This window comes from Gracilinanus agilis, chromosome 6 (assembly GCF_016433145.1).
Source record: "Gracilinanus agilis isolate LMUSP501 chromosome 6, AgileGrace, whole genome shotgun sequence".
NCBI classification, from domain to species: Eukaryota; Metazoa; Chordata; class Mammalia; order Didelphimorphia; family Didelphidae; genus Gracilinanus; species Gracilinanus agilis.
In genome coordinates, this window is record NC_058135.1 from 228,774,358 (window position 1) to 228,789,551 (window position 15,194).

Here is a 15,194-nt window from a genome sequence, read left to right on the forward strand (position 1 = left end):
ATGGAAGGAAGGAAGGAAGGAAGGAAGGGAGGGAGGGAGGGAGGGAGGGAGGGAGGAAGAAAAGAGGGAGGGAGGGAAGAAGGAAGGAAGGAAGGAAGGAAGGAAATAAGGAAGGAAAGAATTCAAAACTGGGTGGATAGAAGAGATGAGAGAAGGTTAAAGAGCAAGGCAGATGGAAAGAGAAGCTAGGAGGGATTCCATTCCTTTTCTATGAAATACCAGAGTAGTACCAGACAATTTATTATATTCCAGGTGTGATTACAGTGATCTAAGTAAAAAACAATTCAATACAAAAAAAAATTTATTAAGTGTTTTATGTATGAGATCCCCTACAATACAACATTCCTAGTATTACCGAAGGTGAAAACACCATCTTTCAATGTTAATCAAAAATAAAATCACTGGATGCTGAAAACAAACTAAATGTATAATCAGGTAGTCATTCAGGTCACAGAATTTGACAGTGGGAAGAGCCCCCTCGTTTTTTTAGAGATTAAGAAAATGAGGACCAGAGAAATTAAATGAATTGTTAAAGGTCACCCAGGGAGTAAGTGGCAATGCCAAGATGGAAACTCAGCTCTTCTGGCTCCAAATATAATGCTCTTTCCACAAAATCACATGACAGGAAGAAGCCCTGCCCTCAGAGAGAACAAGGCAAGTAAAGTCCTATTCTAGGAGATAGATCCATGGATGATAATCATCATCCCAAGCTTTAAAAGACCATCATACTGTAAATCTTTCAGACCCTGCTGAGCACTACTCATTTTAAAATCATTTCTGATTCAAGCTTCCTACAAGTCCCACATGTTTAGAACTGTGTGACTCAAGTTAGTTTTTCACATTCTCCATTTTGTATCATGCTGACTAGAAGCTAATTCTTCTACCATATTATTATTAATCTACCATATTATTAAGAAAAATATAGTCTTTATCACCATCATCATCATCGTCATCATCAATAAGCATTTCAGTGTTTATTAGGTGCTAGATGCTATGCTAAGAGCTGGAGATAAATACACACCACAAACCAGCAAAAAACCATGAACATTGCTCTAAATTCTAGGCAGGGAGACGGCACGCAAACAACAATGTAAGATAAGACCCATCCAGGGTAAATGAGAGGCAATTTCAAAGAGAGGAAAGGAGTCTTACAGAAGGTGGAACTGAGACTTAAAGGAAGACAGGAGGTAGAAGTGGGGAGAGAAAGCATCCTAGGCATGGGTGATAGTCAGTGGAAAGGTATAGATGACCCAGGGGGTTGGTTTTGGACTATATGTGTGACTTTGGACTATAGAGTCCTTGAATGTAAGAAGCCTGGAAAAGAAAAGATGGGGTCAAGGTGTAATGGGTTTTAAAATCCAAACAAGATTTTTCATTTGATTATAGGTGTGTAATAGGAAGCCACAAGAATTTATTTAGTAGGAAGATCTAGTCAGACCTATGTTTTAATAATATTACTTAAGAAGGTGAGTGGAGGATGGACTGGAGTAGAAAAGAGAATTGAGGCAGGGAGGCCAATGAGCAGTCGATGAGATTATCCAGAAGAAAATTGAGGAGCATCTGCACCAGAATTTTCCTCACAAGAAACATGCCTAAAGACTATGTAGTACAATATTATTATCACTATGGTTTCACTGATATGGGGAATTCCCTGTTGAGTAAATATCTTCTACCAACAATGCAGGGTGGAAACTTCTCTGCTACTAAGCAGAGGTATCATTTCTCTGTGGCTAGAAAAAATCCCGAGTGGGCCCCAAACCAGATCAAAATGTAACTGGAAAATGTCTAACAAAATTAAAATACAACATAGATAATGTTCATTCATGGTTTATCTGTTTCTATTTGAGTTTGACCCCATTAGCCAAAACACTGAATGTGACTTATTCAGGGACACACAGCCAATATGGGTCAAAAATTACAACTGAGCCCATGTTTGGAGGCCAAATTTCTATTCACTCCACAAACTACCTTATAAACTGAGGATCAAAAAATTAAGTGACTTTTTACCCATGCTTACGTTAGTCAAGACAGAATGAGGTTTTCTCAGAGAACTACTCACTGTGCTATGCCAAAGTTTTTAAGCAAAAAGCTATTTACTCCACTGTGCCAAAGCAAAAGCTATTCATATTTTGCTATTGCTACCTGACTTTTCCTCTCTAAGTTCATCTTACATAATGGCCCAAACCAAGCATTAAGAGGATTTCCTATAAAAATCATGACAAAGCCCAGCAGCCTAGGAGTCAAGAGAGCTGGAGAATTTGGAAGTTTCAACTCCACCTCTTTGCAGATCTTTCCCAAATGTTCATCTCCAGTTCTAACCTTTTCCCTGATCTCTAACTCCAGGCCAACATGTCTTCCCTATCTAAATTAGGCTTCTTCCACTTGGCTCCAGAGAGAAGAATAAAGTCCAATGGACAGGAATTCCAGGGAGAAAGATAATAGTTCAATATAAATTCAGAATATCTCCATAATTAGAGCTATTTGAAAGTAAAATAAGCTATAGTATGCATTAATACAAAGTGAGGACAAGTTCCCTGCAGCCAGGTTTTCAAGCAGAAGGACAAGCACTTGCTAAAGATGCCATAAAGGGGCAGCTGGGTAGCTCAGTGGATTGAGAGTCAGGCCTAGAGACAGGAGGTCCTAGGTTCAAACCTGGCCTCAGCCACTTCCCAGCTGTGTGACCCTGGGCAAGTCACTTGACCCCCATTGCCCACCCTTACCACTCTTCCACCTAGGAGACAATACATTGAAGTTAAGGGCTTAAAAAAAATAAATAAATAAAGATGCCATAAAGATATGCAATCTGAGTAAGGGATGGGACCGAGAAATTCTGAGCTCACTTTCAAACTCCTAAGTCCAAAAGAACACAATCTCAATTTCAATTTGGACTTCAAGCCATTTAGGCAGGACAAAATTACATTATTGGGAAGCAGGTAGGTGGCTCAGTGGATGATGGGAGGTCCTAAATTCAAATTTGACAAACTTCAGATTTGTTTGACCCTGGGCAAGGAGTTTAACTTTCACTGCCTAACCCATACAGTTCTATCTTGGAACCAATATACAGTATTGAATTCTAAGACAGTAGGTAAGGGTTTAAAAAAAAAAATACATTACTGCAGAAGTTTCAAATTTTATAGTCATTAAGTAACTACTTGTCAGAGGGGATATAAACCAACAGCAAAAAGGGATTTACAGAAAAATTCCCTCACGTCACTGTCAAACTCATCAAGTGAATAGCTCATCAAGGAAAATTGAAATCTTTTATTAAAATCTTCATAAAATAAACCTACAGCTTTCTAGATTTGTTTACATATACTCTTGCTGAAGTAAGATGTCTAAATTTCCTCATCCTGCAGAGGCCAAAGGCTTGGACTGAAAAAAACATAGATTCCTCATCTAGAAACACTAAAAAAAAAAAAAAAAAAAAAAAATTTCAATTCTTACAGCACAGTAATAATCTCTGACCACAAGAGGGCAGTTTGCATTAAGCTGTTTCTTGCCTTCCAGAAAACTCTTTTCAAGGATATTCATTTCATTTGATTCTGGTTTTGTGCTTTTCTCACTTGATTTTTTTAACTGTCAAATTTGAATATGATCTCAAGGTAATTTGATTATAAAACAGCCTTTAGATAATAAACCTAAAAACAGAGGAAGATCCACAAAAGGAGATTAAAGTCGAGTATTTGTTGTTCAATTGTTCAGTTGTGTCCAACTCTTCATGATCCTAGAGACCATAGCAAACCAATAATGCCCACGGGCTTTTCTTGGCAAAGATACTAGAGTTGTTTGCTATTTCCTTCTCCAGTGGATTGAGGCAAACAGGTGAAGTGACTTGCCCAGGGTCCCATAGCTAGTAAGTGTGAGGCTGCATTTGAACTCAGGTCTCCCTTTCTCCAGGCTCAGAGCTCTATCCACAGCTTAGCAGCCAGGATAGATTAACTTTCAAAACAAACACCTTTATATTTTGTAGATTGTTTCCTGTCACAAATATTCTAAGAATGGCCCACAAATGGATTCTTAAGTACCTATACATACCTTTTCAGAATGCCAAGTATTTATTCACCTCCCTCTTCTACTCCAACTGACTACACCCTAGAATCTAACCTTCAAAATGGAATCAAGCTGAGCTAAAAACTTTAGGTTATTCAATATTTCCTTTACTCAAAACTTTATGATGTTTGAATAAGAAACAATTTTGTGATACATGTATTTGCCTGGAGACATGAAAGTCTTATCAAGACACTTCCCAGCTGTGTGACCCTGGGCAAATCACTTGACCCCCATTGCCTACCCTTACCACTCTTCCACCTAGGAGCCAATACACAGAAGTTAAGGGTTTAAAAAATAATAATAAAATAAAATGGTTTTACTCTCCACTACTTTGTAAGAAGATACTGTTAATAATTATCCCTTATTTTTCCTAAGTTTTTAGAAACAAATTTATATTCAAATGCTGGTAGCCTATAGAATTTTAGGCTATAGGATCCTCTCTGTTGTTTCTCTTCTTTCTTTCAAATTTTCTCCACTGAGTAGAAACACAGAAGAAAAACAACTGCTTGAACGCATGAGCTGATGGGGATATTATTGGGGACACAAATGCTAAACAATAACTCTAGTCCAACTATCAATAATATAAAATTAGGTCTTGATCAATGAAACATGTAAAACCCAGTGGAATTGTGCTACCGCAAAGGGGAGTGAGGGGGTCGGGGAGAAAGAGAACATGAAACATGTAACTATGGGAAAATATTCAAAATGAAAAATTCAAATTAAAAAATTTTTCTCCAACTCAAAACCTAGTGCATGTGTTAGATTAGAGCTGACTTTTCTCTCCTTATTTTTAAAAAACTCAAATATAGAGCAAGGCCACTTCCTCTCTAAAGTTCTCGTGGATTAGACTTTGGTAGCAAATTCCTTCCCTCTTGCCTTTGGCAGTCATCTCTCTGTTTGGGATGTTTCTTGGACTATTCTGATCTCCTTGTTATAGAAATTATACTGATTAAACTTCCACATAAAATTATAATTTGTGTCAATGTCATGGCCATTATTCTTATATTTACTTATATTTGATTATCAATTATTTTTAAATAGTTCAGGAATGAGTTGTTTTGATTATATGCCACATCTTTAATCATTATTCTTTTTAGTTTTTATTAATTCTGATATTAGCAATGACAAATCAATAGTCTAACTACATAGACAAATGCTTTGGGGATAATTCCCACATCAATAGGAATTTTTTTTCTTTTCTGCTAAAATGAATCTATTTCACTTTTACAATATTACTTGCATTTTTTCCCCTTAAAAGTAGCATTCGTTATAAAAACTGAGGCTTCCTAAACTATTTGGGGTCATGAACCCCTTTTGGCAGTTTGCTGAAGACTATGGACTCCTTGTTGCATACACACATAATTGCAGGAAATACTAAATTTTGGTTAGAAGTTAGTGAAAATAAAACTAATTATTTTTTTCCCCATCGAGTTCATGGACCCCTTGAAACCTATCCTTTAACCCCATGAACGTCTGTAGACTCCAGATTAAACATCTTGAATGTTTAAGGCTTCATAAGGCTTCTATGTAATCTACAAGTCTTTGGCCTTTCCCATATCTTACACTTGAGTCACGCTTTCCCCCACATATTTTTCTCCATACTCATTTTTCCTATCTTCAAATATTAGAGTGCATATTGATTTACTATGGAAGGTATTATAATTTGTAGAATTTCTTTACCTTTTTATCTTCCAATAACCAGTGCTGGTTACAATTATCTTCAAGATAGTCTTTGAAAATATTATATACATGAGAGGTAGCATGGCTTAACAAATAGAGATCTGAGCAGACCTCAAATAGTTGCTGACATATAATGCCTAAGTGACCCAGGGCAAGTAACCTCTCTACATAAATTTCTAAAAATAATAATGGCAGAAAAGGTGCCAACTCACAATAATAGAGGGAGTTTCCTTACCTGAGAATTTCCTATACCAATAAAAACACACGGTCTCTATCCAGTCTCTCTCGTGAATACTACAATACATGGTGACTAAAAAAAAAAAATTCATGAAGTAATACTCCTTGTGGATTTTAAGTGTATGAAAAAATCTACTTTGTCAATGCCTTTCTTTATCTCTACAAGGATTACCAGTTAACTATCATTTTATAATATAGCAGATTCCTTTTTTTGTTTGTTTGTTTCATTAAGAGTGGGAATGTCAAGACTTGTGATTCAGCTCCTCCATCAATATGTCTACTCTGCCATTGGAAGAGGGTCTCACCAAAAGCTAGTGAATTCAGAGAAATTTATAAACATTTTGATCTTGAGGCCTTGATATAGGGAAAGTTAGGAAAAAATGGAAAATTTGATAATAAGCATGAAAATATCTCACTTATGTCAGAATTACAGGCCCATCTCTGACATGTAGGGACTGCCAAGGGAAAAGAAAAAAACTAAACTTAGCCGTAGAGGAAGAAGAAGGGTCATTATTCTAGAATTTAAGGACACAGTATAACAGGAGAACTGGAAATCTAAGCATCTTTGAGAAGACAGTCAAGACTATCCACGTAGCCAGAAGATGGCACTATAACCCTATTTGCATAAAAAAGGAAAAAAGGACTGCTGAAACTGAAAGCTTACTGAATGTAGAGCACCATAATTGTAATCTTATGCAGAAGTTGACATTTGAACACTAAGAAAATTATATTAGTCACTACCAAAGAGCTAGAAATTGCTGTTGATAATAATCAATAGCATTTTGGTTCTTCCCCTTTTAAATGCACTTTCTAGACATATAATCATTTAGTGTCAAATGCACAGAAGAATAGCAATATGGCCTATTGCAAAAATAATCTAAATGCCTCTCAGTAACAGCCAACATGGGGGCAGCTGGGTGGCTCAGTGGATTGAGAGCCAGGCCAGAGATGGGAGGTCTTAGGTTCAAATCTGGCCTCAGACACTTCCTAGCTGTGTGATCCTGGGCCAATCACTTGACCCCCATTGCCTACCCTTACCACTCTTCTGCCTTGGAGCCAATACACAGTATTGACTCCAAGATGGAAGGTAAGGGTTTAAAAAATAACAGCCCACAAACCCCTTGATCAGCAGACTTAACATAGTTCTGCTATTGTAATTGTACTAACAATGTCTTCCAATGAGCTTACAAAAAAAAAAAAACAAAAAACAAAAAAAAACCTTACACCAATACTTTTATTATAGCTTGAAAAACATTTAACTATTAAAAATAACAGAGAGGGCAGCTGGGTAGCTCAGTGGCTTGAGAGCCAGGTCTAGAGACAGGAGGTCCTAGGTTCAAATCTGGCCTCAGACACTTCCCAGCTGTGTGACCCTGGGCAAGTCACTTGACCTCCATTGCCTAGCCCTTACCACTCTTCTGCCTTGGAACCAATACAGACAGAAGGTAAGGGATTAAAAAAGAAAGAAAGAAAGAAAGAAAGAAAAATAGCAGAAGAAGGACTTTTCTGTCCCAAGGTCATTGTTCTGTTAATGCTACAAAAAGATGAGACTTGATAATGACAATTCACATGTTTAAAGTGTTTTCTTCACAAGAACTCTGAAAATCAAGTAGTGCCAGTATAATTATCTCCATTTTACAAATTAGAGAACTGAGGTTAACAACTGTTCAATGACTTAATACTAAGATCACTTGAGTATATAAGGATCTAAACCCACGTATTTTGGTTCCTGGGTACAATACTTATTTCATTTCTACCACCCTCCAAAAATAAAATGACACACAGTTTCTACCTGCAGGTACCTAACACTCCAATAATGGAAAAAATAAATATATAAATAAAAGAGAAGATAGAATGGCACTGTATGATGTAAACAAAGTATGTACTCTGAGAAATCTGAGGAAAGATAAGTCATTTTCAGTTGGAAGAATCAAGAAATATTCATAGGGTGGCACCCAAGTTGGATTATCTATGCTTTAAGATTTGCAAAGTGCTTTAAAATTTTTATCTCATTCTAACTTCACAACTCTGAGAGGCAGGGGTTATTATTACTCCCCTTTCATGGATGATGAAAACAAAAGCTAAACCACACAGAAGGGGAAGCTAGCAGATAGCAATCCAGGCCTGGAATTGGGAGGTCCTGGGTTCAAATATGGCATCAGGTACTTCCTGGCTGTGTGGGCCTGGGCAAGTCACTTAACCCCCATAGCCTAGCCTTTATCACTCTTCTGCCTTGGAACCAAAACTTAGTAAAGATCGTAAGGATTATATTTTAATGGAATGGCTAAAATATATGAAGATTATAAATAATAGTGGTGGTTGCCAATTCAAAGTATTATTACTCAAAGTCGAAATGACTTTAATAGCTTTTATTTACAAAGAGGTGGAAAGAGTGAATGCAGAGAAATACAAAAGGGTAGACTAGACATTAGCCTATGTAAATAAATATTGCTCTGGTGCTCAACTCAGTCAGGACTTGTTGACCTTCAACAGGAATTAAACTCTCTCCAGAAGACAAAAAGGGAAAGCCAGCTCTCCACTCACCCAAGTACCCTCCAAGACCCAGGTCAAGACAATGACTCAAGCTGAAGGTGATTCTTGAAGCCGACTTCCTTCCTTTAGCCGACCTTCTTCTTGAAGTTGACTTCCCTCTTGTAGTACAACTCCTTTCTTGAAGTTGACTTCCTTCCCTGGGCCCAGAAATTCAGGACCTTTTACAGTAGGTTCTTGTCTCTTCCCTTTTTCACAGGGGTTAATCATGGCTTCCAAATTGTCTAGCACTGCCCAGAGGGAAGTGGGAACCAGTTCTCACCTTCTAGAGGAGTGAAAACTCATCAAAAGGGCTCACAGATTCCTGAGATTTCTGAGGGTGTGAATTCTCTAAGTGGTATGCAAGCTCCTCCACCTAATTCAAGCTTGTGTTGATTCAATCAAAACATAGACAAAGGAGAGTAAATCCAGTCTTCACAATCTAGTGAGGTACTAAGTAGGGGTATTTAAATTATTGTTAACCAAAGTATTAGCTCCAACTAGGCAAAGAGAATAAGGGATTCCCTTTCACAAGTGTAAACTCAAAGAATTCCCTTTTACGAGATTCAGATTCAAAGACAGAAGGTAAGGATTTAAAAAAAAAGAAGAAGAAGAAGAAGACAGAGTTTCAGTGACTTGCCCAGGGTTATAACAGCTAATAAATAAGGCTGGATTTTGAACTTAGGACTTTCTAACTCCAGGTCTAGCACTCTGTGCATTAATTATGGCATCATCTGGCTGCCTAAATGTCACCCTATCACATACTTAGAAGAAAGAGAAAAAGAAAAATGGGGAGGGGGGGAAGCACGAGGGGAGAGAGAGGGAACGAGTGCAGAACTAGTAGTGAGAAGTAAAATCATCTCCCTTCAAAACACAGAACTGCCCTCCCCCCAGCCCCAACTAGAAGAGCAAGATTTATGAGATGAGCTTTCTTGATTTTCCCCATTATCTCATGCGTGTGTGGTTTTGTTCTTTACCTCTTCTAGATGTTTTCTTTGTCTTCAGTTTGTCTTCTCATTGGGTTTTTAGGCTACTGGCTTTACTCTGTTATTCCAGGTAGTCTGTCTTAGTCTGTATTCTGGCTCTTCACCCTTGCTCCTTTCATCTGTCCCTTGTTTATTTTCCATTTTCTAACAAAGACATTTACCCATTATTTTATCTCAGATCATTTAAGCTTAACATAATATCACCACAATTCCAAAGTTTTCACTTCCTGCAGTAGAAAAGCATTTACCACAACCATTATTTTAGCTCTGCAAGAGTGATGTTATTCACTACCAGTATTCAGAAAAAAAACACAAGCTAAAGCAGCATGTCTCTAACTAAACTTGACTATAACTACAGGATATTTCTGCGCTTGATGAAAAAACAAAGGAATTCATGACTGCTAGTCCAGAAGGTCATAACCAACAAGGCTCATGAAAAATTGCAAAATAAAAGGGAAATTTTAAAATAAAACAGGAAATGAAACCTATTTCCAGACCAAAATAAAATTTATAAAACAGACACACATAATAAACATTTTGGCACATGCACAATGCTACATATAATTTTGTGGGGAAAATATAATTTGCACTTGAATCTTTTTTTCCCCACAGTACTCTCATTCACACTTTATAGAAGACAATTTAGTAAATACTTATTTAGAATAGAACCCAAAGACAAGCAATATAATTTTATTATAATCTGTTAAACAAATCTAGGCAATAATGGTTCAAGTCCTTAAATATGTATACCCACAAGTATGTGTTCTCTCTAATTACACTGCAATCAGAGAGACAGGCCCTTCCCATTCTCCTCCCCCCTCCCAAATGTTTAATCCATTCATAGGCATTCAGATAAAAGAAGAATAAACCCTGAAATGTTCAAAGTTTATTTAATTATCTATATTTACCTAGCAGACAGACTGGAATCTCATGCTACATTTTGGAAACCTGTAGAGAAGCACAATACAAAAGATATTTTAGATGTTACATACTATATATAGATGAAAACATGGTATATTATGATTAAAATACCTGAAAGTGCCTGTAAGAGTCATTAAAGTAATCAAAGTTATCATTTTAGATAACTCCAGCAATGAATGAGATTTAGATCTCTCCGATTTGAAGAAGTATACATATTTTATTTTTTTAAAACCCACCAAACAAAAATAGCCTGATAGTGCAAAGCCTGAATAGGCCTAAAAACAATCCTTTATTAAATTTAAAACAAAACCAAACAAAAAACACACCCAATTTCCCTTATTTACATAATGAACCACTTACAACAAAAGTCCACTTCTTCTCTGGTTCTAATAATACAATATTCTGTCTGTGATCTCATAAATATGGCTATTTCTTACTTCAAACACATATTTGCCTATTCTCTATGGTTCTCATTACTGTCCTCTCACAAATATACCACAAGGGGATCTACCCAACATGATGGGAAACCTCTCCTAAAATTCTTTTGATATTCACTACTTGGCTACCAATAGATTAAGCAATGGGGTTGTCCATCCCTAGGTTTCTATGTGTTGAAGGGAAAAAGATGTTGCAGGAGAGTGAAGAGGGAGAATTACATTGTGTAGGTCTCCCTCCAATACACTTTTTTATTTATTTATTTTTTTTTTTTATTTTTAAACCCTTAACTTCTGTGCATTAGTTCCTTGGTGGAAGAGTGGCAAGGGTAGGCAATGGGGGTCAAGTGACTTGCCCAGGGTCACACAGCTGGGAAGTGTCTGAGGCCGGATTTTGAACCTAGGACCTCCCGTCTCTAGGCCTGGCTCTCAATCACTGAGCTACCCAGCTGCCCCCCAATACACTTTTAATACAAATGAAAATTCTCTTATCGTTATCACAATCGTTAATTTATACAGTGTTGTTATTAAAAATGATGAAGGCAGATATTAAAAGGGAAAATGGTATTTTAATAAAAGCCATTGCTGATAGAATAAATAGACCATGCGCCTGTAAGAATTCAAACTACCGCATCAGCAATTTTACCTTTTCATACCTTCGCACACTCGGGTAACAAAAAAGAGCCCGCCCCCTCCTGACTCCAGGAGTCTTATCCTCTCTCTTACATCATCATGCTTCCTGTCTGCCTCCATTTTTTTACAAGAGGAATCATGGGAAATGTAGTTTTCCAAAGTCCCCTAAAATGTCCACAGGAAGTTTGTCATATAATCTACATACCTTAAGGCTCAAATGAGCCCGAAATAGCTCTTAACTAGAGTCCCAGAAATTCTAAATAACACATTACCCCCCTGTGATCCTTTGGGAGATAAATCTCCCCAATGGATCAGGAAAACATAATCAAATTAGAGTATACAATAATTCAGAGGTAAAAGGTTCCTTCTGTACTTTCTTGGATGTATTATTGCTTTATATGCCTCATTTACACCCACATCACTTTGTCTACCTCATTTGCACTCACACTGTGGATCATGGCAAGTTAAGGAAAGAATGAATCTTATCTCTTGAAAATTAACCTCTATTCTTTACCTCTGTGATTGTGTAAAAACTACACATTTTTTTCGTTGGTTTTTCTTCCTACATGTGCAATACAGTATGATTTTTTTTTTCTTTTCTCTCATTTTTTACATTTGGAGCACGTCACCAGCATTAAATATAGATTCTTGACTGTTTTGATTTTTGCAATAAGAATAAGCTAAGATGTCCATTTGCCTCGCATATAAATTAAAAAGCTCTGGACTATAGAAACCTGCCACTAGTTATTTAACTATTATGAGACTTTTGCTCAATGACTATGTCTAATCCAAGGAAAATCGGACTACAAAGGAGACAGAGTTTTGACCTGCGAAGTGCAAATAAGCACATAAGGGAAAGAGACCAAACTAATCCTACAGGGATTGATGACATTCTATGTAAAGACTTGATCCTGTGTGAGACACCAGGTTGTGACATTTAGCATATGTTAAGACGTAGGACTTCCTTGTACTGCACTTGATATCAAGTACTCAACATCGATTGTTCTGGCTCCATTATCTCTGAAGTAAAGAAAGGTATTGCGCCAGGAAATGCTATTTTCCATTTGTCTCGAGATCTAGTCTCCTTTTTTCCATTTCTTTTATGATGTGACAACTTACTGTAGTCCAGGCTGCTAAATTGGGTTAGTGAGTGATTGTTGTTGCAAAGCTTATGGGACATGGATTGCTACAGGAACCTGCTTTGATTAGTGAATTTTTTTCCCTCTTTCTTGTTCCTAGAATTTTTTCCTTTCACATTTTTTTTTTTATATATCCTGTATTTTCCTCAGAGGTTATTTTTTTCTTTCTTTTTCCTTTTTTTTCTTCTTATTTTTCTTTGGACTTTTTGATGTTTTGAGAACTGATTCATATACCTTATGCCTTGACCATATTCCTGTGTGATTCCCATGTGTATCCCTGCATTTTCCTCAGGGGGGAAATGTAAAATTGTTCTCCTCTGGGTGACTATGTTATTTCTGTAAATTTGGACTTGAATTTGACCCTAATTTAGAACAGAAGACTACCTCCCAGAATCCAGAAGACTCCATGATGATGCATGCAGAGACCACACACTGCACCAAAAGATCCAGAGTGAATTTTGAGACATGGTGAATTTGAACTTTGGGGGGGTTGAATGTATTTATTCTGAATGGACACTTTATGCCAGAAAAGGGGACTGCCGCCTAAATGGCTTATTGTCAATGCACCGAACATTGGTTTTGTTCTTTCTCCCTTTTATTTCCCTTTTATCTCTGAATTATTGTAAACTTTAATTTGATTATGTTTTCATGATCCATTGGGGAGACTTGTCTCCCAAAGGATCACAGGGGGAGGGGGGGAAATGTAAAGTTGAAAAGACCTTGTACACCTTTTAAAACTACATTACCCAAACTCCCTTTCACTATATCCATAATTCCTTAAGCCTTTTCCTATTGGTTATGGGTTAAAACTACATTACCCAAACTCCCTTTCACCATATCCATAATTCCTTAAGCCCTTTCCTATTGGCTGTGGGTTTCGCGGACTCATTTTGATATGGTTGTTGTGGGCTTGGTGATGGGGCTTTTGGAGAGGAGGTGGCGTGGTTAAGGGTGAGTTAAGACTCTTCCCCTGCGCTTTAAATAAAATCCTTATAAATATCATACTTTGGAGGCTTTGAATATTAAATTTAAAACTTACAACAGGTAGTTTAAGATAAAAGTTCTCTGAGATCAAGGATTAACACAAAAGTGTCATGTCTGGTATACAGCAGACAAACAATGTATACTTATATTGAATCAAAAATGGAAAGATCAGCTTCCCTTCATTGTCAATTTCTGTCATTTATTTACTGATATGAATTAACTCAGAAATCTTAAGAATCTTTTTTAGTCAAACAACAAGCACTATGGCCTGCCAAGCAACTGAGAGTATTCAAATGAGGACCAAAAAACAGACCCACTCTCAAGGAACTCAAAAGTAATACAAAAGTCAACATGCAAACAAATGTATAAATAGGATATATTCAGGTTAAGTTGTAGATAAATTTAAAGAGAAAGTGCTATAATTAAGGAGTAAGGCTTCTTAAAAGTGAACTTGAGTTGAGACTTGAAGGATGCCTAGAAGGCTAGGAGGTAGAGATGAAGAAAGAGCTGCAGGTATGGGCGGAGGGGAGGGGGCTGAAAGTCAAGGAAAATACTCAGTAATGGAGAGATGGAGTATATGTGAGAGAAAGAGCAAGGTGCTTAGTGTACTGGATCTGAGAGTACCAGGAGAAAGTAAGTTATAAGAATAATGAAAAGGAAGGAAGGGAACAGGTTCTAAAAGTGACAAAGAGTTGAACTGAGTTGACTGAATGGGAGCTGGGGAGAGTAGTGGTGGTGACTGGGTCAGACTAGGAATTTGACAACTGCATGAATAATGCACAGATAGTGGGAAAAGACTTGAGGCAGGGAGAGTAACCAGGCAAGAGCTGATGAGAATTAGCATCCCAAAGATGGTAGAAGACAGAAGAGAATCCAAAAGATATTAAGGTAGAAAAGACAGTAATGGGGAACCTTTTGGAAATTTTTAGGGATCCTGTGTCATGACCAACCCCCACACCTACAGACTTTCTGCCATTGCATGCCCCGTCACACCTCCAACTATGCGCAGGGCATGGCTACCAATGTTACATTAGGATACATGTATAGTTAGAGGAATACATCTTAGTCATTCCCTTCCTGGAGGTAACAGGGTTCTCAGTGCAAATTCTAAACAGTGCATGTATAAGGAAAAGGGTCAGTGACCCAACTCTTATCAAAGCACTTATACAAAGGGGGTCTTGATTAACCCATCCATCCTGAATGAGCATCATCTCGGTGCCCTGGACCTGGAGATTTTCAGTAAAAGTGAAAGCCTGGCAGAATTGGAGTGGATGTGAATTTCCTGGAAGCCTCAAGCATTTGGTAGGCCTCTGAGACAACAAGACTAAAGGCAGGGATTTTCTTCTCTTTGTGTTTCTTGCATACCCAACAGTCTGAGGGGACCAGCTTTAGCTACAGCTTCCCCCAATTAATTAGTGAATTATCTGCCCAGGTAGCTGGGTGTGCATAATTTAAGATAACAAAGAGGTTTTTCAGCTGCAAAAGAGATATTTGAGGTCTTCCATGGACTCACAGGAATAGGTGCCCCCACCTCCTCTTCTGTCACCTGTTTCTGGAAATAAAGAGTTTAATGCTCCAGGAGTCCATGTTTTCTGTCCTTC

General features: G+C 37.5%; 1 protein-coding gene across 2 annotated transcripts in view; it reads right to left on the bottom strand.

Annotated features, from left to right (window-relative positions):
- The window catches only part of PCGF3 (polycomb group ring finger 3), a 101,293-nt gene that overhangs the window by 68,930 nt on the left and 17,169 nt on the right, over positions 1 to 15,194 (bottom strand). For both annotated transcript variants that reach the window (XM_044682231.1, XM_044682230.1), the window contains exons 2-3: positions 10,391 to 10,430; positions 9,474 to 9,626 (exon numbers count right to left, since the gene is read on the bottom strand). The gene's annotated coding sequence lies outside the window, so the exon portion shown is untranslated. The remainder of the gene's footprint in view (positions 1 to 9,473; positions 9,627 to 10,390; positions 10,431 to 15,194) is intronic.